Source organism: Schistocerca serialis, chromosome 3 (assembly GCF_023864345.2).
Source record: "Schistocerca serialis cubense isolate TAMUIC-IGC-003099 chromosome 3, iqSchSeri2.2, whole genome shotgun sequence".
In the NCBI taxonomy this organism is placed as follows: Eukaryota; Metazoa; Arthropoda; class Insecta; order Orthoptera; family Acrididae; genus Schistocerca; species Schistocerca serialis.
Window position 1 is genome coordinate 830594936 of NC_064640.1, and position 26485 is coordinate 830621420.

The following is a 26485-nucleotide window of genomic DNA, read 5'->3' on the forward strand; positions in this document are numbered from 1 at the left end:
GTTGTCCGTCTCTTCCCGGAAAATACTCTCTCGCAGTTTCAGAACTAAACCTCTCCGTGATGCACGGGGCCTCTCTAGCAGCGTCTGTGTTGTCGAGTATCTCTATAACGTCCTTGCGCGGTCTAAGCGATCCCGTGATGAAACGCGCCGCTCTTCGTTGTGGCCTCTGTATCTCTTCTATCAGTCTTACCTGGCAGGTGCCCCTGATTGATGAACAGTACTCAAGTTCATATGTACTTTTTAAAAGTATTTTTGAAGTTGTTACCGAAGTGGTGAGACGACTGCAAGGGGATTGATTTTGCCCTGAGCTACTTAGAAGGGGATGTTGCTGCATGGAGAATAGCTCATTCGGAATGGAATTCTTGAAATGACTTCGAAGACAACTTTAAGAAGTACTGATCATCCAGCACTCAAGAAATGTATAAGCATAGAGGAATTATTGTTATAGTTTGAGCTCCACGGATTTAAAGGTGCACTTACATGAAGACTGTATACCTTATACAGCATTCCTGTCGGAAAGAAAATTTGATCAGTTTCGAGTACTACCTTTTCATTTTAAAATATTTGTAGCCGTTTTCATATTTTGAACAGACAGATCCTCAGGTACTCAATTAGTATAAGAGTTAATACCACTAATGGCCATTAAAATTGCTACACCACGAAGATGACGTGCTACAGATGCAAAATTTAACCGACAGGAAGAAGAGGCTGTGATATGCAAATGGTTAGCGTTTCAGAGCATTCAGACAAGGTTGGCGCCGGTGGCGACACCTACAACGTGCTGACATGAGGAAAGTTTCTAACCGATTTCTCATACACAAACAGCAGTTGACCGGCGTTGCCCGGTGAAACGTTGTTGTGATGCCTCACGTTTCCGACTTTGATAAAGGTCAGATTGTAGCCTATCGCGATTGCGGTTTATCGTATCGCGACATTGCTGCTCGCGTTGGTGGAGAACCAATGACTGTTAGCAGAATATGGAATCGGTGGCTTCAGGAGGGTAATACGGAACGCCATGGATTCCAACGGCCTCGTATCACTAGCAGTCGAGATGACAGGCATCTTACCTGCATGGCTGTAACGGATCGTGCAGCCACGTCTCGATCCCTGAGTCAACAGATGATGACGTTTGCAAGACAACAACCATCTCCACGAACAGCTCGACGACGTTTGCAGTAGCATGGACTATCATCTCGGAGACCATGGCTACAGTTACCCTTGACGCTGCATCACAGACAGTAGCACCTGCGATGGTGTACTCAACGACGAACATTGGTGCACGAATGGCAAAACGTCATTTTTTGGGGTGAATCCAGGTTCTGTTTACAGCATCATGATGGTCGCATCCGTGTTTGGCGTCATCGCGGTGAACGTACATTGGAAGCGTGTATTCGTCATCGCCATAGTGGCATATCACCTGGCGTGATGGTGTGGGGTGCCAATGGTTACATGTCTCGGTCACCTCCTGTTCGCATTGTCGGCACTTTGAACAGTGGACGTTACATTTCAGATGTGTTACGACCCGTGGCTCTACCCTTCATTCGATCCCTGCGAATCCCTACATTTCAGCAGGATAATGCACCACCCCATGTTTCAGGTCCTGTATGGGACTTTCTGGATACAGAAAATGTTCGACTGCTGCCCTGGCCAGCACATTCTCCAGATCTCTCACCAATTGAAAACGTCTGGTCAATGGTGACCGAGCAACTGGCTCGTCACAATACGCCAGTCACTACTCTTGATGAACCGTGGTATCGTGTTGAAGCTGCATGGGCAGCTGTACCTGTACACGCCATACAAGCTCTGTTTGACTCAATGCCCAGGCGCATCAAGGACGTTATTATGGCCATAGGTGGTTGTTCTGGGTACTGATTTCTCAGGATCTATGCACCCAAATTGCGTGAAAATGTAATCACATGTGAGCTCTAGTATAATATATTTGTCCAATGAATGCCCGTTTATTATCTGCATTTCTTCTTGGTGTAGCAATTGTAATGGCCAGTAGTGTATGTTCATAGGTGATTTGCCACTTATTTCCAAAACATGGGAAGAAAATTTATGTTCTTAGTTAAAATTTAAAATAATGTTACAGGAAAAAGAATAACAATAAAAATCGCAAAGTTCCATTCCGGAAGGGATGCACTGAGGTTTTTGGTCATATAGTGGATGTTAAGGGGATACAACTTGATGCGGAAAGGATTCGAGTGATGAAAAGACTGCCTGGAACCACGAAATGTAAACAATTGCCTTAATTTTTAGGATTAGCCGGATTCTACAGGAGTTTTCTAAAAGACAATCCATGAATGAGGCTTTATGCCTATGCCTATGTCTATTAAAACAATGACTGAAGTGGATTTGGAAGAATTGTGCTGCACAAGCATTTAATAATACTAAGTGAGCTCTTCTGGAAACCAATATTTTAAGTCGTCCAAAAATTAATCAAGGTTTTTAACTGAAATGTGGCCTAGGCTGTGAATTCAATCAAGGGAAATGGGATCCTGAAGAAGGAGAACATAATATGATAGCCTTGCAAGTAGAAGCCTTAATAAACATGAATTGAATTACACAGGTACAGAAAACAAATTGTTGGCCATTGTTTGGAGTTTACAGAAATTTCAAACTCTGCTATGGGAATTGAAAATAATTATATACATAGACCATCAAGTCCTAGCACTTTTAACAGAATATAGGATGTTTCATAGTCAATTAATGAGATGTATCTTATTCTTACATTAATTCAGATTACAAATAAATCACATCAAAGGGTTAATACAGTAGCGGATGCACTTTCTCAACTGCCCTAGGTATTAATATGACAAGTAAGATGGAAGACCCTGGAATAACATCTACAGTCAACTTTATGGCTATTAGTTATATCAAGAATCGGTCGAACAAACGCCACTTCTTTAGTATTTGAATTAAATTTCCGTAAGTTTCTTCCTACTACTCTATGTGTGACATCTGCTTTTCCTAATATATGTTTTATATGGTAAGTCTACTTAAGACTGCTCCGTATAGATACTCCTAGATATCTTAGAGTAGTTATGACACGACATTTCACCTAAATGTTGGCCGGCCGGTGTGGCCGAGCGGTTCTAGGCGCTACAGTCTGGAACCGCGCGACCGCTAAGGTCACAGGTTCGAATCCTGCCTCGGGCATGGATGTGTGTGATGTCCTTAGGTTAGTTAGGTTTAATTAGTTCTAAGTTCTAGGGGACTGATGACCTCAGAAGTTAAGTCCCATAATGCTCAGAGCGATTTGAACCATTTTGAACCTAAATGCGCGGTCATACCCTGTCACCCTGCACTGCTTCACGATATCGAAGGCTTGCGCCACAGCTTCGCCTCTCCCACGAGACTTCATAGCAAGCTGATGCAATAAATCACAGTAGGAGAAGTTGGGATATAATCGGGTAGCTAAGGAGAAAGCTAGATAACAATGACAATTTTCATTGTTGGGCTTCAACATTATTTCAGTGAACGACAAACAAGGCACGGACAACACGTAGGAACTATGAAATCTAATTTTTTGTGGTTTAAATTATATTTAATATAACGCAACACTGTCCAACATACAGTTATATCCCATACTTTGGGGTAAAAGTAAGTACTCTGAGGGGCAAAATCGGATAACGCAGTATTTTCCATCTGAGGCATGGGAAACACCGATACTCACACAAGTCATCTTCAGTCCACCGTATACAATCCTCATGAGTCCGCTTCTCACACTTTAAATACTTTACTCAATCATATTATTTTCTTGTTGGCGAGTAGGCCTCTTAGCAAAGAAGACAAGGCGTTCCATTCTCATCTTCAGAAGAGCTGTTTCCCTCACACGTCTTCAGACTCTTTTGACTCTTTTGTATGGTCAGACCTGAAGTCTTTCGATAATCTTTTTAACCAGCCGGAAAGATGCTATCGTTGCATTGAGTTTATTTTCGCAGGGAGACTCCGTGATCAGTGCACATTTTCCTCTTCACCTGGTTGATGATGCGATATTGCAGTGTGTATGTTTTAGGAACATTGCATCGTACTTCTTAACAACACAGTCACTGCAATATCGTATTTATCCAATGATGCCAGGCAGCGACTTTCAATTAAAATTTCTTTGTCCTGGGCGGGGATTACATAGTGTGTACGAATGCAGACTGTGACGCATGAACGACGATATACGGAAGTTTGGGTCTGTCAGTGAGTAGTGTACGGATACCGAAAGGGGTTACGGTGAACGCTTGCGTAAAGTAGGACATCTGGGTTCGAGTCCCGGTCCAGTGAAAATTTTCATTATTGTGATTCCATTCAACAGCTGATGTCTGTCCATTTTCGCAATTGCGAATACATTTAATGTATTTGTGGCGTCTGTCGTTACGGAGTACCGACTGACAGCCTGGAAGCTATACCGCTGGAGTGCCGTTCCACTTGCCGCCTACTGGATAGAGACGATGCCGCACACGGGCCAAGACAGGAGGCCGCTGTTGAAGAGCACGCTTCATCATCCGAGACCAGAAACTGCCTTGCGGTCACTGGTTGCCACCTAACCCCTTCACGACTGGTGTATTCTGTTGCGAAATAAAGAGATATGTGGAATTACTGTTTTCAAGACTGGAGGTCCGACATCCAACTGGTACGTACCCACCACACTGCTGCAACAACGTCCCGATTGGAGAGCTGAAGGCCGTCCTGACGATTAGCAAACTAACTCCACCACCTACCCTAGAGGTCACCCACCACTGGTGGAGTCAGAAATGTTCCTGCCCCACACACGTGCATCAAGAATGACGCCGGAAATCACAGTTAGCAGCGTCATGGATGCAATGGGCTGAGTGAACAGATCGTTTTCTTCTCTCCCTCTCGCATTTGTGTGCACGGGTTATAACTGGTAGGCCAGACTGCCGTAGGAACCAGAGGGGGGAGACTGTTAGGCCTGAGGAACCTTTTGACCTTCCACTGTTTCGTAGGAACACTGGGAAAGTTTATGCTGGCAGGCACCCAGTAAGATGCGTCCAGTGTAACCTGTTAGATCACAGCGTATCCGTGTCTACAGTCAATACCAGGTAAATGTCACAAACGCTTTAGGTGTGACCATAATGCTAACAGTGTACCTGTTCAAGATGGCTCACGATTGTGCATAAGGATTAGAAATATTGTGTTAATATTACAGTTGCCTGTATTTCTGATGTTTCTTTTTCTGTTATGTTTTTATGCGTTGGCTAGAGGCTCACAAAGTCTGAGGCTGAGACACACTGGTGTTACCATACAAGGAGCGACAGAATCTCCGTTAAATCGGGTAGCTCAGTTGAGAGCAGATAACACGAAAATGCATAAGCAGTTAGGCTACCTGCAGCAAAAGAAGACGGCGTCGCCCACTTTGACTGCTTGCTCACTACTCAGCTGCCGCTAGTTTGGTTAGTCTCTTTTTGGGCAAGGCATCGAAGGATGTGTTGGCATTTATAGACGGAGTATTGGGAGCTGCAAGGCTGGTTTTCTGGACATATGAGCAGTCGCTGCAGATGAAAGCAAAGATATACATTTTGTATCACGAACACTTGAAAATGCACTTACATTCGAGCAACTTGAACAAGGGCTATTATATTGGTGTAAGAATCAGAAAAGCTCTATACTATTTCGTGAACAGATAATTGGGTATCACAGAGGCTCAGTGAGGCAGAATAATGTTTTGAGGATAGAATAAGAAATATTAAAGCCAGTACCTGTAAGTTGACAGGAAATGACGAAGTGCACGAAGTTATTTGGTAGGAATCGGAACATAGAACATTGGGTGCTTTTCCAAGGCTGCTGGTACCCGATATGTCACGAAGGGTACAGGCAGAAAAGTCGAAAGACCTGGCTGGAGCCAACATAGTGGACAGAGATCTCGAAGAGATAGATATACTGACAAGATTATGGTATTATTGGGGTGTATTCTCTTCTGATTTAAGGTGTTATCGATGTAGACGTCCGAGTCACATTCAGAGGCAGTTTTGCCAAGCATAATGTAGAAAATAAAGTGGAGTGGTGGGGCACAGAAAGCAGCTTTGTAGTAGTAAGAAGCAAAGTGAGAGGGGCGGAGTACTGGTAATTGATTGTTATATACCAACGGAAATTCCATATCCACCAGATTATCTTCCCTGGTAACGTTTGATGGTACGAACATGCACGCTGAGGTAGAGTGTTGCCTAACTGGTGTAGTACATGGTAGAGAGGATAGATTATAGTTAAAGATAGGCGCACAAGTTTTGGTAGCAAGTCTGGGGACCTCTTGAGGAAGGGATGGTTAAACCCTAGAATGACTTGATTAAGCGATATTAGGTTTGCAGATTGGAGCAAAATAGTTCCAAGAGCCTATGGAAGTTTTTTCACAGATAGGTGAAGGGTGCTGTGGTCCTTGGATAGGATTTTCCTATGTGAAGATCACGCAAAAATGGTTCTTCGGTAGTACGTGGTAAAACTTGATGGGGCATTGTTCCAACTAGGGAATCTGTTGCCAATGACATGCTGCGCAAGATTAATCCATCATGAAGGATGAACCAATTGCCTTTGCTCAAAGTCATTCGCGTGATAAACTGCTGTAACGCCTAGGGAACTTACTTGGGGTAAAGGTGGGAATGAATTACCTGTCGAAGTACTGTGTGTGGTAGAACCACTAGGGGAGAATGATGAATTGATGCATCATGATGTTGTATACGCAGGAGTGTCATAGGTGTACATGAAGTGGATGTCATGAGTGGTTGGCATCAGTGTGGGTAATTATGGAGCCAATAACGTAAGTTCAGCCAAAAGTTAATTAGTTGCCAATTTAGATGTTCAACACAAGGATGATCTTGACAGTTCAATTCCCGTAACATAGCACAAGATTTAGACTGAAGATAAATATCCTTTGTATCGGAAAAAAATGTAGGGTACCCCATCGCTTACAATGAATAATTTATTAACCAGCAGCTGAAAGATGCTACAGCTGAGGAAAGTGCTAGTCCCTGGGTAACTTAGGATATTATAAATAATTTTCCGCAATGCCAATGAAAAGTTGATATGAAGGGGAGGCAAATATAAACAGTACTTTATTTTGAAAAAATACTTTATTGAAACACGAAACCCAATTTCAGTTTACTTTTCCATATACACTGAAGCGGCAAAGAAGTGGTATAGGCATGAATATTCAAATACAGAGATATGTAAACAGGCAGCGCCTATATAAGACAAAAAGTGTTTGGCGTAGTTGATAGATCGGTTACTGCTGCTACAATGGCTCTCTAAATGAGTTTGAACGTAGTGTTATAGTCGGCGCACGAGCGATGGGACGCAACATCTTCGAGGTAGTGATGAAGTGGAGATTTTTCCATAAGACCATTTCACGAGTGTAGCGTGAACATCAGGAATCCGGTAAAAAAACATCAAATCTCCGACATCCCTGCGGCCTGAAAAAGATCCTGCAAGAACGGGATCAATTACGACTGAAGAGAATCGTTCGACGTGACAGAAATGCAACCCTTCCGAAAATTGCTGCAGATTTCAATGCTTGACCATCAACAAGTGTCAGCGTGCGAACCATTCAACGAAACGTCCTCGATGTGACCGTCGGAGCAGAAGGCCTACTCCTGTACCCTTGATGACTGCGCGACACAAAACTTTACGCCTCGCCTGGGCCCGTCAACACCGACATTGGACTGTTGATGACTGGAAACATGTTGCCTGGTCGGACGAGTCTCGTTTCAAATTGTCGTTTCAAATTGTATCGAGCAGATGGACGTGTACGGGTATGGAGACAACCTCATGAATCCATGGACCCTGCAACTCAGCAGGGGATTATTAATGCTGATCGATGACCTGTAATGGTGTGGGCGTGTGCAGTTGGAGTGATATGGGACCTCTGATACGTCTAGATACGACTCTGACAGGTGACACGTACGTAAGCATCCTATCTGATGACCGGCATCCATTCATGTCCATTGTGCATTCCGACGGAGTTGGGCAGTTCCAGCAGCGCAGTGCGACACCCCCACACGTCTAGAATTGCTACAGAGTGGCTCCAGGAACACTCTTCTGAGTTTAAACACTTCGGATGGCCTCCAAACTCCCCAGACGTGAACGCTATGGAGCACATCTGCGATGTCTTGCAACGTGCTGTTTAGAATAGATCTCCAGCCCCCTCGTACTCTTACGGATTCATGGACAGCCCTGCAGCATTCATGGTGCCAATTCCCTCCAGCACTACTCCAGACATTAGTCGAGTCCATGCCACGTCATGTTGCAGCACTTCTGCATGCTCGTAGGGGTCCTACACGATATTAGGTGGGTGTACCAGTTTCTTTGGCTCTTCAGAGTAGTTTCCCGCTTTAGATATAGATTTTTTCAGGAGGAAGGAAGATTTTTTTGATAGCATCGTAAGATGAAGGTGGTGCATCAGTAGCCAACGGCGCACGAATTCCTCCATGCTGTGCCAGCGTAAGCTGTCACCAGCACACCAGGTGGCAAAGAGGTTGCGAGAAGATTGATAGCAGGTGCAACCAATACGTCTATCAGGAGAGATGGCAAATAGAGACTCGAAAGAAAGGAGCCACCAACGCCCTCTCGTCCGCCAGTATTTAGATCGCCGCCACACACCAGAGGTCCCAATCAGGTGCAATCAGTCATCCAGTGAGTCATCGCGTCAAGTCATCATTCGCAGCCCAGTGGGAGTCGCAGTCGCAGTTAGCTCAGCCTCTAACTCAGAACAAGGCAGCACATAGCAACCAGAGTATCGCTTATAGCGAGACTTGCACTCCACCTGCAGTGAGGCTAACGTGGGCTATTACGGTAGAGCCTGTACCACAAACCCTGGACTATCTTAAGTTAAGTAGCTCTCTGTTTATGTTAATAAAGAAGCCAGCTAATACATGCATGCAGTTGTGCTATAGAAAGAGGATACCGGCAACCAAACGACACCCTCTCCTTGCTTCCCATGGTACAAACCTGTAGTGACAACGAGACGACACAAAACATGCCATCATCATCTTCAAATCGGTGCTCTGCTAGAGATTCTTCAAGCGGTCCAGACAAATGTGAATCGCAGGGCGATAGGTCCAGGTTGTAAGGAGGATGATCAAGTTGAGTCCAGTGCGTTTCCTGCAGCTTGGAGACCATTAGAGCTGCAATATTGGGCCTAGCATTGTCGTATAGGAAGACGACCTGTCGAATCGGTTGGTGTCGTCTTTTGAGGCAATATGCAGCCCTCACCTCTCAAAGTCTGATTTTCGGTCAAAAGGCGAGGGACCCATCTGGAACACACTTTAAGGAACTGTAAGTCATTTGTGATGATCTCTTGATCTCTTGACAGCCCCCATAATTAATTCCGACCTGTTCTGCAATTTCTGGTACTCTCTACCATCGATCGCCTTCAGGTATGTCTCGAACCACTCGAATGTGTTCGACTGTAATGCTTGTCCAAGGACGGCGACCGTTTTGTGGATTTTCCAGATTGTAAAACGGAATTTTAAGGAGCACCCAGCTGCTTACTCTTGATGGCTATTGGACAAAGCTGAGAAAAATTACTCTACCACTGAGAAGGAGATATTGAGCTCGATATATAGCTCTATATACTTCTGATTTTATCTGTATGGTAAGAAGTTCAAGGTATTGACAGATAATATTGCATTAAACTTCTAGTTAAATTTAAATGATCCATCGAACAGACTTACATGGTGGCCATTAAACCTTAGAGGAGAACACAGTATCTGTCATCACCTGATTTCCCAGGAACTTGGCTCACTGGAAGAGGAGTCAAAATAAGCGAATACATCTCGTCTTATCCATAGATACTTGGCTGTTGCTGAAAAAACGACAGTCAAAGTTTTTGAGGTATTTTTGGGGAATTTTATGTGCCTTTTACCATGCTATATCCTTACATGAAATGGTGGCACAGTGGTTAGCGTTGCGGCTTCATAATTTTGTGTCCTGTGTTCAAAACCCAATTATTGTTTTTATTTATTATATTTCATTGTTTTCATTTATCTACACCTCCACATAAGATAACTACACGAATGTTTCTTATCAAATTAGGGGATAGAAGGGCGTTATATTAACTATAAAATTGCAACTGGATTTCACAATAAGTCTGATACATTTATCGTATAATATACGTATGTATGGTATTTTAAGGGGTTACAATATTTTTAAATTCTGATAGTCTGATATTTCATTCTCACACGAGGTCTCATATTAATTCTTATATCTTATTCATATGGTTATTCATCAGAAAGATTTCATGAATTACCTTGGATGTACCAATCATAGAAACATTTGAAACAGATACTCGAAAAACTACAAGCATCGCTTGAAGACAGATTTGCCACTGTGACATTTCTTCATATGCATCTCAAGTGGTAAGGAAATGTCGTTAACATCGCCGAATATTTCATGCATTAGAATAATTTCATGGCAAATTATGCATAATGGATCACTTTTCCGAAAAGTGGCATTTGGAGTTGAATATGAATCAAGATACACTACAGGAATTTCACCAAAAACAATTTCAAAATATTTTCTCATTTTTTTTAAATTCCCTCATCTGACGAACAATTAATAGATGAGCAGTGACAACATTATTTCAATATACGCCGATAAACATTCGTGTAGTTATCTTCTACAGATATGGGTATATACATGAAAAACAAAGATAAAAGTAATAATTGGGTTTCGAACATGGGGCACAAAATTAAGAAACAGCAACGCTAACTGCTGTGTCACCACTTCATGTGATGATATCATATACTAAAGACGCATAAAGTACCTCGAAAATGCCTCGAAAATTTTCACCATCGTTTCTTTCAGAAATGGTCGAGTAATCGTTTCTTTCATAAATGGTCGAGTATATATGGACAAGACAACACATTTGTTCCCTTATTTTGACTCCTCTTCCTCTGAGAGAAGTTCCTCGGAAACTGGGCGATGGCTCTTGCCTTGTTTTCATTATGAGTGAATTTGACTTTGAAGTGATTCACAAATCAACAAAAAAACATGGTAATGCAGATGTGCTTAGCAGAAATATTGGCATAATACAGACACTGGGTCATAGCCTTGTGTAGTGGTGGATGGCACAAGCTGCTGATGTGGATTGAAGGCTGTTCAGAATACACAGGATGTGACTATTTATTTTGTATGTCAACCAGCGCCCTCTCTATGTCCTCTCCGTTTCTCTGGATAATCTCTGTAAAGTATGAATCTGTGGATGTACGTCTGTAAATCTGCCAGTGAGGGAAGCAGAGACTTTCTAGTGTGCTCTGAGCAGTGCAGTACTGATATCGACAGCTTTCATCAGAGGTCTAGCAAAGCTGCTTCTTTACGTACCAGAGTGCTTCCCACTCTTTCTCGCCAAAAGTTAGGAGATGACCCTCCCCCACCACGTTAAAAAACGGACTTCTGCAGAAGCTGCCTTGGCAGAATCTTTTGAAGCGGCGCTCTGGAACCTGCCGCCGACCTGGTAAAATTTAGTCCTTTCGATATAGGTCCGGGTCGTATTCCGGCTCAGGTCCATAAACATAGACGTCATATCGCCAGACTATGTGTCGAACAGTGATATAATTTTGCGGGTAGATTCAGTAATATACACTCATGTTATAAATTATACGTTGTCGAGTTGGAAGTCAGATCTGGAAGCTGGAGAGATCTGTAGAAATTGAATAAGAGTCTCTAACCGTTATTTCCACCAACCTGTCGTCTTCTAAAGTAGTGTCCCCAGAGCAGAAGACAGCTCGTCGGTCGTGGGATCTTCTTCGGCGGAGGCTGCTATGCTCTCATCTCGAACTTGACCCTGTGATTGTGATTTTTTTGTGGGTTGCCACTTGCCCAGGTTAGTCTCTGTATCTACAGAGGGCAAGACCTATAGTACTGACAATGACGGTGGGCGACAACTCTCATCAATGTATCATGTTTGCTTATATTTCAAAATATCACTTTTTACACTGTCTTCTACCACACTCGACATAGCTTCCTTAATAGTACGGTAACTTTTCTGACAACATTCGATGTAGAGTACGACATGTCCATCCGAAACAGAGATACTCGTCCGACTCTGAAGAACACCAGAAACTGAGTGACTAGAGCAGCCGAAGTACTTCGTCTCTCTGGCACGCCAAAGCGACCCAAAGGTGTCCGAAGCACTTCGGTTGTAATATCATTACTCTTATGTTTATCAAAGGTAGTGAAATTTAATGAACAAAAACGGTTGACTCGTAGGGTAACATGAGAGATTGTCATACTGAAAACTGGGTAAAACACAATGAAAAGCCTGTCGGAGTGGCCGAGCGGTTCTAGACACTTCAGTCTGGAACCGCGCGACCGCTACAGTCGCAGGTTTGAATCTTGCCTCGGGCATGGATGTGTGTGATGTCCTTAGGTTAGTTAGGTTTAATTAGTTCTAAGTTCTAGGAGACTGATGATCTCAGATGTTAAGTCCCATAGTGTTCAGAGCCATTTGAAACATCTGAACAATGAAAAGTATATAAATAATTAATAAGAGAAGTTAGACGTTCTTGTGCCTAACACCCGAATGTGCTGACCAATCAGAAACAAGTTCAGTACAACTGGCGGACTCTCTCACGGAAATGATACACACTGTACCATCTGCTGCTTGTATCTCACTCCACTTTTCTACCATGTGCTACTTCACGTGTATCAAGTTGCATCAAGGCCAGAGTCTAGCAAGATAAAATACTGGCGGCCACAGCCAGGAACATCACAATGTTCAGAAAAAAGAGACCTACTGTGAATGTCTAATAGTACAAGAGGACAGAAAAAGACAGGTAATAGGACAGGCAGTTTTGTCAGAAATTTTCAGCTTCGTAGTTGAATATTGTTTTTTGAGAGAAGGTGAAAAAGGACCAGAGTTAGTCATAAACTATTAATTATCACGTCGAAAGATTCAAGCTGCGGCCATAAAAATTGATGATGACGTTATTCCTCCCTGCGTCTTCACCCTTCATTGTGACACATTTTCTCAACGATGGATGAATTAGCGGAGACACTAGTTGTAGAAGTTTGCATTTTGAGAGGTCAGAAACCATTCTATCTCAAAAATCACATCGTAATCGTTCTGAATTCGTCGGCTACGCAATGGTTCCTTCATCCGAGGAGAAGAAAGATTGCACCGGGTGCCATGTCAGGAGAATACGGGGTTGAGGCAAATTTTGCTAGTCGAAAGGACCAGCATGTATGACTATATCCTGTGCAGAGTGAGTTGGTGCATTGCCGTGGAGGAAAACTACCCTTACTCCAATGACGGTTTCGCCTTTACGAGGATAAAATGTTAGCTTCACATTATGGTAGTCCCAAAAACAGTTTAGTATGTCCTTATCCGGCGATGGTAAGGTCTTCGTATTTGTCCGCAGCTCGTGGTCGTGCGGTAGTGTTCTCGCTTCCCGCGCCCGGGTTCCCGGGCTCGATTCCCGGCGGGGTCAGGGATTTTCTCTGCCTCGAGATGACTGGGTGTTGTGCGCTGTCCTTAGGTTCGTTAGGTTTAAGTAGTTCTAAGTTCTAGGGGACTGATGACCATAGATGTTAAGTCCCATAGTGCTCAGAGCCATTTGAACCATTTCTTTTCTTCGTATTTTCCGGTAGTGCTGAATCCCCACGATTCCTCTGCTTGCTTTGCTGCTTTGTTTTGATATCATAGTCACACACGCAGCTCTTCTCTATGACGATTAGGCGGCTGAAGAAATAATCTGGATTTGCCTGAAACAGCTACAAAGTTTCCGTTGCTATCTCTGTTCGGGGAGCTTTTTGAATGATTGTGAGCAATCGCGGAACCCAGATGGCAGCGACCTCTGTCATATTAAAAATGTCGTGCAATATGTTTGAAACTGATCCATGACTGATTTTCATTTTTTACGCTTTCATTTCTATTGTAATACGCTGGTCTTTGAGAATCAGGGCCTCCACTTCTCCTGCGATTCTCGGTTCTTCACAGAAGGAAGGCTCCTCACTTAGTTCATCGTCATTAAGACTAGTTTGACCACACTGAAAGAGTTGGCGCCGCGTAATAACTGTGGTATGTCATGTTGCCTTGTTGACGTACAGTTCCATCAACTTATCATGCACTGTTGCAGCTTTGTTCCCCTTCAGATGCAAAAAACGTATTGCTCTCTCAACGGGCTGCGCCATTTCGTTTCGGCTCCTGTAGTGGCGTGCTACGGTACTCTGGCACGGTGACTGCAATGTTTATCAAGCCTGCTGAAGCGGTTCTGAAAAAAAAACTTTATTTTTTCGAGATGATAATTAAGACTACGTCTAGTATGTGCAGTTGCCGCTTTCATGTAATGGTAGTTTCCGACAGTTGCGCCTCTTAGAGCCGAGGGTACTGTGACTTCAAAGAAGAGTATGATATTTTTCAGAGCTGATGAAATTCCTTCGACACCATTTTCGGCTAAACCAAGACTCCCCAGTGTGCTTCGGCCTTACAGCAAATGTTGCAATCGTAGAGGGCATTCTCGGAAGCGGCCAAGATAAGGCTTACTGTGACGCAGACACCACATTGGCGCTTATACATCTATACGAAGATTGGTTTCAGATGCATAAGAGATCTATTGTGAATGTCTAATAGCTGTTAATGTACTTGTGCTCGGTGACTATAATCAAAGTGCAGCTAACCACAGAACTCCAGTGTTGGCTGTAATTATCGTATGGCAGCGAAACATTATATATATTCTAATATATACACGCAGAAGCGATTTACGTTGGAAAAGAATTAGTTCCAGTTCTGCCCGCGAAGTCAAAATCTGGCGCTGTTAATACAAGAAAGACTTATAGAAATGTTTCCCATATGTAATGGATTAGGAATGGGACGTGGTCAGAAAAGGTTAGACAAGCGAGAAAGGCATAATGCTGAATTCATTATTAAGCACCACTTTTACAATTTGTTCATTATGAGGTGGGGATCAAAAAATTAATGGGCAGAAAATAAGACATGCTACGTTATGCAGATGATATTGCTATAGTCACGAAGACAAAAGAAGATCTAGAGGAAGTCCTCAGAACAATGGAATGAGAATAAACAAGAAAAAGACTAAAGTGATGGTATGCAGTAAAGGAGCAGAATATGAACCCCTGAGAATGAGAATTGGAAAAGAGGAGCTGGAAGTGATAGAGGAATTTATTTACCTGGGAAGCAAAATCACAAGGGATTGTAGAAGCCGGAAAGAAATTACGAACGGAATGCAAAAGGTCAAAACTGCATTTAATCGGAGGAGGAACTAACGTACCAGCAAGAACACCAGTCTGAAAATAAGAAAACGTATCGTAAAAGCTTTCGTTTGGAATGTGGCCCTATACGGATGTGAAACATGGACAACTGGAAGAGAATAGAGAAGACGGCTAGAGCCCCTGGAGATGTGGTGCTATAGAAGGATAATGATCAGCTGGAGAGACAAAGTAACAAATGAACAGTTGCTTAGAAGAGTACAGGAAACCAGATTTATGTGGAGGCACATCCAAACAAGAAGAGACAAACTCGTAGGGCACATCCTACGACACAACAACATGATTGGAACAATAGCAGAAGGAGCTGTTGAGGGAAGGAATCGGCGGAGGCTACCAAGGATATCATACATGCAACAGATCATGAATGACATTGGATGTAACACATACGTGGAAATGTAGAGGAAGGCAGACAGAAGAGAGGAATGGCGCTCTGCAGCAAAACCAACCTCAGGGTTGAACACTAAAAAAATAAGAAAAAAGTAGAGCACTGGAGACGTCGATGAGATGCTGTAAGGCGTCAGAATTACAACTGGTGGCCAAAATTGGAACTACTTTTTTCAGGATAAATTGGTCCCACATTAACACGTTGGCATATGTAGCAAGTTTCGCTGCCGTAGACCTCCCTCAGTAGCTATTCTTTAATTATAACCACGTAATATTTGTAAATATCAGTGTTGCAACTTTTTGTAATCCACATGGGAAATCAACACACAAGAGATAAATTAACTAATGGATCTGTTGCAACTTTTGGCGTACCAGTTATGTGATCGTTTTGTCAAAACTGCCGTGTACTATAATCAAACTACAATAAATTAGTGAAAGCAGCCAATCTAAATTAACCCCAGGCTAGAAATGACGATACAAGTATGATTACAATGAATGTCAGTGGCTGACGTAGCTAATTAATATATTTCCCCATTACATTCTTCTTCAGGAGGACTGTCTAAATGTAAGTGAGAGTCTTACTGGGAACAGGTTGAGCAGAGGCCAGTCGAGTAGGGGGGACAGCCAGTGTCCAGCCATTGAGAGGGACTGTAGGCATTCTCAAAGGACACACACCGTCAGGGCCGGCCGGAGTGGCCGAGCGGTTAAAGGCGCTACAGTCTGGAACCGCACGACCGCTACGGTCGCAGGTTCGAATCCTGCCTCGGGCATGGATGTGTGTGATGTCCTTAGGTTAGTTAGGTTTAAGTAGTTCTAAGTTCTAGGGGACTTATGACCACAGCAGTTGAGTCCTATAGTGCTCAGAGCCATTTTTGAACACACCGTCAGGGGAAGGAGGAACAGTATATTGTGTGCAGACTCAACTCTATCAAAGTGGCAGCGTCTGTTTTCTGTCCTACACGAAGGAAGGCTGTTGTATTGGGTTTTTAACATGTGCAGTAAACTGGCTCCAAGAGGACGCACCGCAAGCATACGGCGGGGGAGAGCAGTATTGCGGCCCACCGCCTTCCGCAGGAAGCCGATATTTTGAGAAACACCAAGACCGAAACCATTCAAAGATACGATCTCTGAAGTGTAGTGATACAGGACGCCAAACTGACCTTTTGTGTTTAAGAACACGGGACCCGCAGCCATCACGCTGGCGCCACGTTACTGACTTTTTGTGGAGTCTCTTAAGAAACAGCAAGAGCAGTTACCATTCGATAATATGAATCAAGTATAGAGCGGGACAAAATAAATCGCTCTGTATATCTGGAGAAGGTGTGGCAGGCTAAAGCACAGAATAGGACACATGATGGGAGTCAGTAAATGCTTGATTCAGAACTCCATCATTAAAAACTTGCACGACTGGTTGATTATGCTTAAACTAACAATGGCAGTCTCTCGGCCCGAATAGGAATGCGGTGTTCCAATGGTCTTTAGAAGCTTTACGTACCACTTTGTTTACGACGGTGAAATCATTAGATTGTGTTACTCATAGTTTTCCCATTACCGCACTTAGAAATGTGCGTGAGGTTCCTCTACAAAATGAATGAAACAATAGGCAGAATCACAACAGGTGGATTTTGTCGACGTGAGGGAATATTCAATTAAAAAGTTTTAATGGTCAATGATACACATTCAAAATTTGCCTCGGCATTACCCATGAAGGTGAAAACAGGGAAGGGTGTCGCGCATGTGTCTGAGCGATTGCTGCAGATGGGGACGAACCGAAGCCCAGAAAACCTTCAAACAGATCACGGCGGCGAGTTTTACAATAGATATTTCAAGACTGTGATGGAGTGATATGGATTATATCACTACTTGATATTCACCTACCTGAAGGTGAGTATTGCGGAATGTCTGAATAGAACAGTGAAAGCAGACGACAGCCACATCAGTAGCACAACATGAGACACATTAGAGAAAGAGGTGGTATTCTCGATAAACTACCAGTCGAATTACACCTTCCTGGATATAGCTACTGTGGACCCGGAACAAAATTTCAAAAAAGATTCGCACGTGGTGATAAAGAAGATAAATTTGCTCGACGAAACAGACGGTGTGGAACACGATATCGCATATGCAGCAAATAAAGATCGTCACACCGGCGATCGAAGTTCAGCTGATAAAGCTAAGGCAGTACGTGCGAGAAGGAATACTGCTAAACATCAACGCATTGCAGCATTTGCAGTTGAAAAACTTTACGTGGTAAAGTTAAGTTGGGTTTGAGCATGAAGAAGTTTAGCCAAGTTATGAGCGCTGCACGTCGGGCGCTAAGGAAGAAGATGACAGCCAAAGGGTGCATGAAAAACTGCATCCTAACAGCGATGTGTGGCGCTACAAGCGTCCTGAAGCAGAAAGGAGTGAGAAAAAGAAGATCGATTAAACCACTCATGGTTCCACCAATACCTAAGACGTCGGGTGGAATTATTCCCTTCCTCATTACTGCCCTAGCCAGTCTCTCGGCTGTGGTTCACTGTCTGGGGGCGTTGCGGCTATTGCCAGGACAGCAAGATTGCACAAAACTCTCAGGAGCAACTGCAGGAGGCACGAATACATAACCGCATGATGGAGGTAGTAGCCATCGGAAAAGGACTATACTTGAAACCATTCAAGAAAGGACTGGGCCTCTTCATAAATAAAAAAAAAGCCCCCTAGCAGTCCTACCAGACAGAGCGCTTAAAATGGTTCAAATGGCTCTGAGCACTATGGGACTCAACTTCTGAGGTCATTAGTCCCCTAGAACTTAGAACTAGTTAAACCTAACTAACCTAAGGACATCACACACATCCATGCCCGAGGCAGGATTCGAACCTGCGACCGGAGCGGTCTCGCGGTTCCAGACTGCAGCGCCTAGAACCGCACGGCCACTTCGGCCGGCCAGGGCGCTTACAAATACATAACTGCTTAAGTTCGTTACGAAGAAATTCAACATTCCGAGATTCCAAGGTGTGTTTATGCGGAATACATTGTCAAAGAATATGTGGAAATCAGGATAATGAGGAATTGTGAATATAGATGTAGCAGAAGGACCTGGGCTCCCTGGGTAGCATATGTGAAAAAAAGAAATACAAATAACGTCTACTATTTGGACTCATTCGGCGACCTGCAACCTCCAGAAGAACTAAAACGATGCTTCACGGGTAGAAGACACGTGTTCTACAATTTTCGAGGAGACGAATAGATTAATACATTTCTGTGTGGTCACTTAAGTATGATGGCTCTCCTGACATCTGCTAATGACATAAGGACGGGCATTAAGCATCCATCCACCGGTTGATGTTTACGTGCAATGTCGTGCACTTTGACTTTAAAAGGAAAATTGTCTGTATTACGTGCAAATTACTTCCCACGAATTGATTTAAGCATTGGAGATTGGAAGATCGCTCTGATTGGACTGGAGACGTACAATAGCATCCCAAATATCACAGAGGCTAACAACAAACTGCATCTGGACATTAATGGTAAAAGTGAAACTGTGGAAACTGAACCTGGTGCATACGATATTGACGATTTAAACGAAGTTTTAAAACAATCTGGAAAACGGATTGAGCTCCGTGCAAACATCAGTACGCTTGAGTCTGAAATAAGGACGGTGAATGCATTAGCAGAAAGGTTCAATAGGCCCACTACTGGGTTTCACAAAGGAACAGGTATTGAAGACGGATCCCAGTAAATGTTACAGATTTGGTCAGGCAGTGGATAATCTTCCCGTCAGTACAATCCATGTCGAGTGTAACATTGCAACGATCTCATATCTCAAGGACAGACTCAGTCATTCAGTGACCGGATTCTCCCCATCGGTTGGAACAGGGTACAAGATTGTTGAGATTGCTACCACTGCTATATACTTTCCAGTGACAGTTCGGAGCTGGACTACTTGGAGGTGCGTATTGTGACCAGAATAACCAACTTGCTGACTTTCGTGCTGAGGAAATCATTGTACAACCACATCTAAGACGGGATGGGCGTAAGGTATAAAACCAGAATACACAGTGCATAGCACAGCACTTCGCAGCAGAACCGCAAGGTGATAACATATGCGAACTACCAGTTTCTTAAATCAGTAGGCTTGAAACCTCGAAATGACGTCGTCACTCAGTATATCTCATCCAATGGAATATGATGAGCGAATCATTCTCCAGAAATACTTCTTGCATAAGCATTATGCTTCAATGGCATTTAACAACATCGATGAAATTACGATTCATAATTTATATATTACTGTCTATGGAACGCAGTGGTTTGGTGCTAACTTTGATTGAAACAACAGTCGAGATCGCAATAGCATTTGCTTATTATTACCGGTTTTGGCTTATGTTGAAGCCATCTTCAGATTTTTAGGCCCCCTGTGGCTGGTGCTGGCGGCTCCGCGGTTAGTGATGTGATACGACCGTGGTATCACGTGAAGAACTGAGGAGCCGCCAGCGCCAGCCATACGACACTGATTACTTAAACGAAGTTTTAAAACAGTCTGGAAAAGGGACTGACCTCCGTGTAAACATCAGTATACTTAAATTCCGATTTCCACAGTTGTTTTAATCTAAATTAGGACTGTCATCCAGCACCAAGACTCTAAATCTTCCAGGCAAGAGTTTCACATATTTGGATGAATCATTTAAGAAACAGGATGGAAGTGATACAGTGGAACCAAAGCTTATATATGATATGAACTTAATGGGGTAGAGATTGATCGTACACGTGATGTTGGCATAGGATCAACCCTTAAAGCATATGTCTCATCATCACCCTCGGATATAAATGGTTTAGAAAATATGGGATGTTTCATAGACTAGCCTATGGGCAGAACAGCAGAAGAGTATTGCCAATTTGCTGCCTGATGGCCTCTAAAAATGCTTATTGGGTACTTTGAGGACTTGCAGCGAATTATTATGATTGCTAAACAGGAGCTTATTCTGGTAAGGAGTGCAACGGATAGCGACTCATACATTCAAAGAGCTCAAGATAAGAATCAGATCATCATAAATACAGTTTTGTGGAAAGTGCCAACATCACTGCGACAGACCAGGAGCGTTTGAAGCTTTTAAAAGTTCTGAATACCGGTACGCATCTGCCATTAACTTTCAGCCCAAGGAAGGTTCAAAATGTGGCTCTAAGCACTATGGGACTTAACATCTGAGGTCATCAGTCCCCTAGACTTAGAACTACTTAAACCTAACTAACCTAAGGACATCCCACACATCCACGCCCGAGGCGGGATTCGAACCTGCGACCGTAGCAGCCGCGTGGTTCCTGACTAAAGCGCCGAGAACCACTCGCCCACAGCGGCCGGCTGAAGGAAGGTTTCTGAGTATCTAGAGGTACCAACAGTGAGCAGACAAACATGGGCTATTAAAACCTCCGTGCAGTTGAAAACATCGAGATTCATCATACTTGCATTTCAGATCCATAGGAGGTGGAATTTAGCAAATGATTCCACCGTATTTGACAACTGTAATTTAATTAATGCCACGGTCTACGTGAATTCAGAATTCTATCCTTATGACAGTTAACTGCTGAACTGGCACCAGAATGTACATGGTCTAGCATTTGATATGTATGCAAGCATCCAGATTCTTACTAAGAAAGTGTTGAAGAGGAAGGATGCCCACTCAGTCCACGGAAATTCAAGGAACTGGCACCACTCATCGTAATAGACTGTGGTAAGGAGAATGAGATAGTTAAATCAGGGACAATAGATGTACGAATCGAATTTGAATCCTCATCAAATTTCCCAGAAAGCACTACAGCGTATGCTCCGAGTTCTACGTGACCGTGTGATTAACTATTGCCCACTTACTGATGTTGTGCAGCGTGCTGTATAAATGACCAAGTGCTTTTCACAGTGACAACTTGGAGTCTGAGCGTTGTTGCTAAGATTCAAGGTTTCTATGATGATGAGTGCAGAAATGCATATTTAAAATTGTTGCATTCATAGCATACACAGAAGATGCTGGTATAATAGAGACATTCTCAGCCAGCATGGCATCACCGACCCCTTTCAAGGATGTGAAATGTGCTAAAACATGGAGGAGTGGCTAACACGTTTTTTCCATGAGCTCCACTGGGACGATCCTGGTATACCTTATAAAGATATGATGACATGACGTCGTATATTCGATCATCCTGATTCCATAATCTACGTCAAAGGCAAGAAGAAGATCACTTTGATGTAACGAATCTTCAAGATTGCATCTGTTCAAGACCTGGAATTCTATTGGTGACCTGCTATCCATTATCCCAACAAGAAGATGTGTCACAATAGCGTTGTGTCTGCATATCAAAATGTAAAATTACCTTTAAGTTGGATTATTGAAAATAAATGAATCTTTTTACCTGATAGTCATTGTTTTTCTTTCTTTCTACATAGCTCCCATTTAGATAGTAGGTATATGTGCCCAGATCCTACGTCTGAGACTTCGTTCAATCACAGGTGACATAATTTCAGACATTTTTGCCACATGTTCTGGAAGCAGACACAATCAGGTGCCATTTGTTCCCAAAAACCTATAAGCGCAGCACGATAAGCAAAATCCCATGCAATGATGACATATATTTTGTTTTACTCCAACTCAAACACTACCTCCCTCATGCTTCAAACTAATATCTTGTACATCTTGCACAGCATTTATATACATCTGTAAGGGTAGGGATTTGTGAAATAACAACAAAGACGTATCGTAGCAAATAACAGTTTTTTACTCAGATATAAATATTCACAGTAGTAACACAGCTTTAAATTCACAAACCTTGTTGTTTTTACAATACACAACGTAATGCTGCTTTCAGATTCACAGTTCTTGTTACTGTTTGACTTTTTTTATTCACAGTTCTTGGTTTTACAAATAATAGTGCTGGTTGAAAAACATTTTTACTTTACATTGCAGTACTGATTACAGCTATTGCAGAGGTACAGTTTTTCTTACACTAATACTATTGCTATTGCTAGTGAAATTCCACCCAAACAGAAGACTTAATTTTTAAGTTGAACTGGGTGGCTCTAAACATTTTCTATATCAAGCAACTGGAATAAAATGGATGGCCCTAAAATGTTCATTCCAAACAGCTGCACTAAAATGAACTGTGTGGAACTCACACTAACTAGTGTGACTTGGACAGCTAGCGTAGATGAAACTTAAAAACTATTCTATTTACACATGCACTCACACAATCACACATGCACATGAAGTGCAAAAGAGAAAAAAATACGGTAAAACTATTCTTTTCTCCATTTACAATTTTTTAACTTTTTTGATGATTTCATTCCAATTTTTCAACTTCATTATGTGTACATTGCATATTATTAACTTTTTATAATTTTTATATTTTTTACAGCACGTGATGCTTATACAGTCATGCGTACATAGTATGTTATTTATTAAGAAAAAAAACAGAATGCATTTACCCACAGGAACACATATTTACAGAGGCGTCCACATTCAGACGCACTCACAAGCATCCACACAGACACAAAAGCAATCACACATGCAGTCACACCATACATCAAGTACATACCATATTTACACTATGATAAAAGAGCAATACTATTCGGTATAAACTCTCACTCAGCCAGGTGACAATACATCTTTAGATTGCAGCACAGTGTATACCCTGCGGTGTCGAGATTGAATACTAGTTCGTTGTACCATATGCAGAGGTTTGCAGCGGAGCACCACGAACACCACCGTACAGGCACTGTAAGTAGTCTTCGACCATGAGGACACGTGATGCCGCATATTGTACACCCTTACCTGGCCTCTGGGCGACCCCACCTATTGCACGATATGCTTACATTTTGGATCTTAGACTCACAAATTCCACAATCGGCAATCCATCCGCCTCATCTTTCATTAAGCCGATAACATTCTTGTTCTGACGAACAATACCATGATGACTACCGGCTGCATATCCCTGTGTGTCGAATTCATTACTGTGGCACCTAGTTACTTCATATGGATCACAGCTCTTCACCTAATAACTGAAGCTATCTGTTTTCATATAAAGTAACTTTGGTTCCACGAAATGAGTTTTAGCAAACTCATAGTGGCAACGGTACATGTGGGGTTTAGAGATATCCAGTATTTACATACTCAAATAGATATGTTTCGTAAACTCTACTGAAACCTTCGACATTTTACATCAGCAAAGTTCTCATTGAAAATAGCGATCCGCTTAAAATTTGGTCTGGCAATGCACTTTCTTACGTCCCAACGCCCACCCTATTTTGTCCTAATCAAAATATTACGTTCATTTATTATATTCTGCATGGTTTTACCGAAAACGGAATTAGTCATTAACTTATAAAAATCTTTTTTGAAATCGCTAGTCGCGCCCGCCCTCTTTTAGGCATTTAATTCAATGTACTCCTTCTACCTTGTGGACTGATTGAAGGAGATAGCCTGTGTGATTCTATCTAGTTCCGTCCCTAAGCTGAGACACTACTGGAGATTGCAACAATGAATTATGTCCCTCTGCTTGTGTCCAACAGTGGTCATCGGTTTAGGGATAGTGCTTCTTCACAGAACATATTGTTCTGGACATAATGGCAAATCGCTTGTCATTTCATGTAGACTAACAGAGTACATGAGATCTGTCCCCACCCACATACCCTACATCAGCTGCCAGACCCATTATTTTTCCACCTAATCCCACTAATTCGTTTTCGCGCACCAATTGAATCCCAGCAACCGGCAGTGGCTGCATCATGGCGTACTCGTTTAAATTATTCACATCCAAATATAGAATATAACTTGACTCGAGGGATATGTTGAACCCTGCACCCATATGTGGATTTTTTTGTTTTGGCTTGTCTATGGACACTCTGGCAAACGTCCTCCACGGATCCTGCCCTCAAAGCATCAGTCAAAAGTTTGATGCTACGCCTCGTTTTCTGGAGCATCGCGTCCCAGGACAACTGAGGTGCCATGTAACGAAAGTCGGGGCGTTCGTGGATGTCCATGTATAGTGTTGCATATTCACTCAAATTGGGAACGTTGAATTCCCGCCAGACATTCACAGCATGCTCATAACCTTCACGAATTATTGCATCACCTGTGAGAGTGGTGGCAAATGCAGATATGTCCTGTAGCCTGGTTTCGTCGAGTTTTGCCCTATTATCAAGGTACTCATAAGAGAAAACTCCTTTCCTAGTCACAAGCTGAAACTTTTCCTCATCGGGGTATGCAGATTGGGTGATGTGCACATCCTCCTGAACTAGAGTGTCAACAAGTTTCTGGAGTGAAGTCTGCTTGAGATGTAAAGAGTCAAGGACATGGAGCTTAACTTTTGGCGTCAGTCATTTCGAGAAAGAAGCATACTTCTCTACCTGTCCAGCAGGACACTGATTTGATCTTTCTTCACACCGAAATCAACTACGAAGTGAGCACCATACCCACTTAAATTATGGAAGAAGGCGATCATGTGTCATGGTAATTTATAGTTCAAATTGCATCAATTGAAAGCTGCACCACGGAACTTCCCGTAAAATGACAATGATCTCTACCGGAAGTTCCAGCTTTTCTATCTAATGACAGCCCACTAATATGACAGTTAACCGCATCATTGTATAACTTTTTATCCTCCTCCAATTTGGTCATTAAAGGGCTGTAAAGCCTATAAGCATCCCGTGAGAGTTTTTCAGACTAAGTGAGCAACCAAACCGCAGGATTATCCTGACAAAAGATTCAAAGCAGTTAAGATTTGAATCACATGAGCATGCAAGTTGGTACGCTGCTGCATACGGTACGTGTTCTTGTGTGAAGGTGGTATGTGAGTCTAAGGGGTTCCCTTCACTGCGGGTGATAGGCGCAAGGAGACATTCGAAGTCAGCGTATACAACAATTGGACATCATTCCTGGTGGTGAGCAGTTTTGAATTTAACGAACATGTTTGCTTCTGCAGACATAAGAACACATACCGGTTCATTGGATTCACAGTCCTTCAGATGTCTTTTTGTATACTTTTCTTCTGAAACGGTATTTAGACACCTGAAGTAAATGCGTCTTTTGTGTTCTTTTTTCGAAATTTGGCTGTAAAGGAGGCAGGATGTGTCTTTGATTCATACGTAATGCTGATTATCACCATCAGAGAACAGCAGCATGTTTACGTCAAGATCACGCTCACCAGCATATTTCGTAAAGTGGAGTGGTCCAAATACAGTATGCTTGTCGTGCTCTTCTGGCTTGCTTCTCTGCTTCTTCAGGCCATGAACGTGAACCAATATTCCGGGATTTTGTGCCTCAAATTTTAATATGTCCTTAATCTTTATGGGGAGTTCGATACCATCAAAGTTATAATATCCACAAATGTTAAGACCTAATCCATATCGGAATGTGCGCTCTCGATTCTGTTTAATTTTTCTTTTTCAAGCCAGGATTGACCATGTAAAACAAGCATTATCCTCCAGAGTGAGATTTTTACTCTGCAGCGGAGTGAGCTCTAATATGAAACGTATTGGCATATTAAAACTGTATGCTAGACCGAGACTCGAACTCTGGACCTTTGCCTTTCGCAGGCAAAGGTCCAACGGAGCTACCCAGGCACGACTCACGCCCCTTCCTCACAGCTTTACTTCTGCCAGTACATTCCGCTGCACTTGTTAGGAAAATCTATCACAATATCGAAAAATTTGAATACTTTGATATGAAATTTTATAACTGTCGCAATTTGAATTCATGGTTTCTTTTACAAACACTTACATGGAGGTTGCCCCAAGTTTGGCCGTTTCCCATCACCACTGTTACTGGCATCGCCATTGGCTGGCCGTTTCATATTGCGAGAATCACTCAGACACAACTAGTCATTGTCAAAGACTGATTATGTTTGTGGTGGG